A 5,559-nucleotide genomic window follows, 5' to 3' on the forward strand; every position below is an offset into this window, starting at 1 on the left:
GAGGCTGTTTAGAGGCTTCAGATCCGGGTAGCTCTAGTATTTGCAGCAGAAGAGAAAAAGGGAAAGGAGTGAGTGGAGGGGGAAAAGGGAGGCAGGGGTGATATGGAGATGAATGGAGAGTTAAGGGCAGTTTGGAAACCTGTTTATGTTTGTGGGGTGGGGGAGGGGATCCAGATTTCCTCCCAGCTTGCCACTAACCTGCTTTGTGACTTTGAACAAGTCATTTCTCCTTTTTGTACAATGAAGTGATTGGAAGGATACCAGAAGTCACCTCAAGGGGCTGCCTTGGGGTAAGGGGAAGGTAGCCTTATGCTGCTCCACCTCCTTCCCCGTATACTTTTCCTCAGCTTGCTTCATCGATTGTGTTTTACTAGAAAAGCAACATAGCCACATTATCAATCATTGAAAACCAAAAAATCTGCATCTCACCAAAATCCCCAACCCACTCCCCAACACTTTCATACAATAATAATTGCCTTTTGTGTGGATTTCCCATGAATCTTCTTTAAAAATGTGTGTGTGTACATATATTTTAATATCTCTGTAGTACACCTACGATTTTGCATCCTAGTTTTTTCTCCCCAGTAAATTCCTGGTGCTGGCTAGCTTCCATTTGCCCCTGCAGATTTTCTCACCAACTGCCTGCACCTGCTTTGTGCTCCAGGCGGTTGCCTTGTGTTCCTTTGCCCTCCTTGGCTTCTGGTTGGGTTTGAGGGCTATTCCTTCCTCCCCTCCTCCCTTCAGACCACCGAAGACTAGCTGAGATCCTCCACCAAAGGCCACAGCTCCTGTCTGGGGCTCGCTCCTCTCTGCACAGTTCTCTCTCCCTGTCCCCGTAGGGCCCCACCTACCCCTTTGGGTCTAGCCTGGAAGTGGAAACAATGCCCCCGAGACCCTGCTGCCCACACCTTTGTAAATAACCCCTTTATTAAACTCTCTTCAAATTTCCCAATTTTGACTGTGCCATCTGTTTCCTCCAACTGTCACAGAATATATATTATTAGTATTTTTCAGATTACTACACATAATCTACATAGGCTGTAGCTGCATAGCCTTGTGTTGAGTGTATATATATGTATATGCACACACATATATGTATAAGTATACACACGTATATTTATATACATATACTATAATTCACTTCACCATTTCCCTATTGGCCCACATACAATTTGCTTCTTGGTTTTTTTTTTTGGTATCAAAACGTCAGTGAAATATTCCAAGACGAGAGATCGTGGTTTTTCATTGCAGGCACTTCCTTTCCTTTCTGGGTTTAAGTTTACTGCTGGTGATTGATCCTTTCAACAAGTATGTTTTCAGTTACAGACCTTGGCTACCCTCAGGAAACTTACCAACTGGTAGCATAAAATTGAGAAACGTGATCCTAGAGGAACAACTGAGTCAAATTATGTGACATAGCAAGAAATTCAAAGATAGAGGAGGGGTGGAAATGGAGGATGGTGAGTTGGAAAAGGCCTCTCGGCTGGTGGGGCCGTCTCAGGACAGGGCTGTCTAATTATCGCCCTGGTTAATTCACCATAGCCCAGAAGCAGGTCTTCATTTGATTTTGTTTGATTAGAGTATAAAATAAGAATGCCAGTTATTTGGTTTACAAAGAGAAAAAAGTCTGGTAGGTGGACCTGAATCTTTGCGCCAATATGGTCGGCACGTATATTCTATAAGCAGAAGCCAAGTGGTAACTGGAGTGGTGTTTGGGAAACACAGGTTTATTATGGGGAATGGTCATATGACTTGAAAGTTTAAGGGCGTGAGGCTGAACAGCCAGACTCACAACCATCTCCACAGTGAGGATGGCCTTGCCCATGGGACCTTAATATTCCAAGTCTGTGGGCCAAGACCCCCTCCTCTGTGACTTGATAGTGCTTAGATAGGCACTGTCAGCTTGAGACTTTCTAACACCATATCTTCTTTGCCTTTGACCCTCCTTTTAAGGGATGTCTTACAATTTTAATCTGCAAAAGAATCACCTAGGGATCTTGTTAAATACAGATTTGAATTCAGTAGATCTGGGGTGGAGCCTGAGAGCTTGCAGTTTTAACAACTGCCCATACCTCCATGATGCCAAAATGCCTTTGGTCTAGTACAACCAGACTCTTCTGGAACCACTGAGTCTCTTTAAAAGAATGTCTTTTTCATATCTGCCCTAATCATCACTTTGTGGTAATTTACATTTTAATAGATGGGTGACTTTCTTTTAGTTCCTCATTGAGGAGAGGGGCACTTTGTGGTAGCTAGCTCCCTAAAGCAGCAGGGGACAGGTATCTGAGGAGGTGGGGACTTCATCTGGGAGTTGAAGGACTCAATGTCCACTGGCTCAGACTTCCTGGTTTCATGGCGCTCCCAGTTGCCCAAGAGCTGCAGACTGACCACTCGCCCTTCACTTTTACCTAAGTCTGGAAAACCTAAGCACCCGACAACTGTTTCTCCTTTTAACAGAGGAAGAAAAAAACTTATATAAGTGTTTGTGAAGTGACTTAGCTTGAGCCTTCAAAGCCAGTCCCCTTATAATTTTAAATAAAGAATTGAACAGAATAGGATGGGGATCACAACCATATTACTAATGCTGTTTTACATTTTAAAAACACTTGACAGTTTCCAAATCATTTGAATATCCACAATCTAGTTGATCCCTTCAACAACTGGAAGGTAAAGCAGGCATTATCATCCCCATTTTCTAGATAAAACTGAGCTTCAGAGCGGGCAAATGACGTTTCCAGGCTCACCCACCTATTGGGTGATAGAGCTTGGGTTCAAAGCTTTTAAATGCTCAGCATGCATTAACGTATGTTACCTCATCTACTATCTGCCCCCATCCCTGACATGATCATGGCTACCTCATGCACACCATATTTGCCAACAAAATGATTAAAAATTACCCAAAGACCCAGAGCTGGGAGCAGACTGGAACTTAGATCTGTGTTTTCCCTCTTAGCCTGGGTTACACGTCTTCTTGATTTTCTACATAAAAATAATTATCACAACAATTTCTGCCTCTCCTTCCAGATTTTCTGTGATTTGACCTTGCCATTCTCATTGCCACAACCTACCCCACCTTCTGCGCTACCCACGCATGGGCTTTCATCATCACACACTTGAATTATTGCCATAGAAGTCACTCTAGGTTATTACTAGGTTATTAAGACTAGAACAGATACTCATGGAGCTCTACTATGTGCCAGGACTATGCTAAGCTCTGATGGAATGGCCGTGTCCTGGTCCCTGCCCTCAAGGACCTTCCAGGAGATATGGAGACCTGAAACATAACTGCAATGAGACAAGGAAAGAGCAGTGATGGGGAAATATTCAGGGACCCGAGGGGGGCTGAGTGATGGCAGGCTGTTCCTTTTCATTGGTTTTATAGCCTTCAGGTTCTTTTCCATCATAGGCACTGAGTGTACTATGTGTCCTCTGATCAAGATTTTTTAGTAACTTTATAGTGCCAAAAGTTTAGCTTGGCATTGTGTCCTCCATTATCTGGCCACTGCATTTTACCATTCCTCAGTACAGCCCTCTGTGCCATTCACAACTTTATCCTGATTGGCCCAGGCACTTATTGCTGCATAGTCCTATGATCTGGTCAAAGAATCATCGTAATAACCCCAGTACTACTTACTGTTTGTCTGCCACTCTACTAAGCACTTTTTCATGTTATTTCATGTAATCCTCACAACTCATTTTGGTAGGTATCATCTTCTTCATTTTGTAGATGAGAAAACCAAGGTTCAGAGAGGTTAAATGTCTTGCCCAAGTCACACAGCCAGAACATGGCTGAGTAGAACTCAGCCCTGCCCCCGCCCAGGTCAAACCCAAAGTCATCCCACTCTTCCCTTTCCAATCCACTGAAATGAGCGGCAGATAATGGCATTCATTAGAGGTCAGTAAATTTGTCTCCTTATTCTTGCTGCTCCCATGCCTGAAATACTTTCCCCTTCAGAGATCTCAATGTTGTACTTCTCTCAATATACCCCAGAGACTCTCCCTCACCTTGAATTCCCTCAGTTGTTGCTTCCTCCCTTTCTACCATGTGATCATGGATTACTTAAACTTCCATTGCCTTGGAATTGTTCTCTAGTAATTTCACGAAGGTGCATTTGAGCCTGGCTACAAACTAACATTCAGACTGGCTAGATGGCCAACGTCCATAATAATAACTAACAACCAGTGTTGCTGAAAATGAAGACCAGTCATCAGAACACTGGTAGAGGCATACGGAGAAGGCCTCACAGTAGAATTAGTATAGTCATATCTCTGGGCTACAGTTTCCTCATCTGTAAAGTGCAGGGGCTCAAACTAGATAATCTTTAGTCGACAAATATTTTTTGTACTCCACGCACCAGGCACTCGTCTAGGCAGCGGGTATAAAATAGACAAAAATCCTTGCCTTCATTCTAGTACAAAGAGACAATAGACAAAATAAATAAGTAAAGTATATATGATATCGGATGGTGATAAGGGCTATGGAGAAATATAAAGCAGGGAACGGGGAAAGGAAAAGCCAAGGAGTGACATTAACTGACTTACATTTTAAAAGGCTCACTAGCTGCTGGTGGAGAACAGACTGTAATAGGATCAGCAAGTGAGTGAGCAGGAAGACCAATTAAGAGGTAATTGCAGCAATCCAGATGAGGGCTGGTAGTGTGGCTTGGACAAGGAGTAGAGGAGGTTAGAAGTGGTCAGGTTTTAGATATATTTGGAAGGTAAAGCCAGCATAATTTACTGAGGGATTGTACATGGAGCAGCCTCAAGGATATCTCCAAGGCTTTTGGCTCGGAAGTAAGGAACATCTGGAAGGATGGAGTTGCTAGTAACTAAGATGAGGAAGACAATGAAAAGAGCAGGTTTTGAAGAGAAAACCAAGTGGAAATAGGGAGTTATCAGGGCTGGGTGGGGTATACAAGACTAGAGTTTAAGAGGAGGTTCAGTCTGATATAAATGCCAGGGCCATCAAAGTATAGGTGATGTATCAGACACGTATTAAGCACCACTTTACTTTTTTTTTTTAAATTATTTTATTATTATTTATGCCTACAGCACCTGGTCTTCCTAGGTGGTCTCTTATGCAAGTACTAACCAGGCCCGACCCTGCTTAGCTTCCGAGATTAGACATCGGGCTTGTTCAGGGTGACATGGCTGTAGACCATGGACTGTGGCTCCACTGGGGTGTGAACCCAGGACCTTCTACATGTAAAGCAGACGTGCTAACCGCTACAGTATGGAACCATGCCCAAGCACCACTTTAAATACTCTTGGCCCACCTCTTCCTCCAGCTGATTTAATGCAGCTGATGTTGGCTGTATTTGCAATGGGTACAAACCGACAGTGCCTCACGTCCGCCTATTCTATGGATTTCTTGCTTCCTGCCTAAGGATGGCTGTAGAACAGCAGAGGGAATTCACTCAGCACTGTCATGTACAACTCAGAATTATGGAGGAGTTGATGCTCATGGGACCACCCTTACCCAATGGTGAATGGAAGCTGATGGATAAATGTGGATCTACTTTTATCCCTTGAAAGTTCTGAATCACCTTAGAAGGCTCT

The 5,559-nt window shown here is 43.6% G+C and overlaps 1 pseudogene; it reads right to left on the minus strand.

Annotated features, from left to right (window-relative positions):
* Positions 1–5,043: 5,043 nt before the first annotated feature.
* Positions 5,044–5,159, minus strand: LOC112476171 (annotated as a pseudogene).
* Between the last annotated feature and the right edge of the window lie 400 nt (positions 5,160–5,559).

Source organism: Pteropus alecto, unplaced genomic scaffold, assembly GCF_000325575.1.
Source record: "Pteropus alecto unplaced genomic scaffold, ASM32557v1 scaffold202, whole genome shotgun sequence".
Classification (NCBI taxonomy): domain Eukaryota; kingdom Metazoa; phylum Chordata; class Mammalia; order Chiroptera; family Pteropodidae; genus Pteropus; species Pteropus alecto.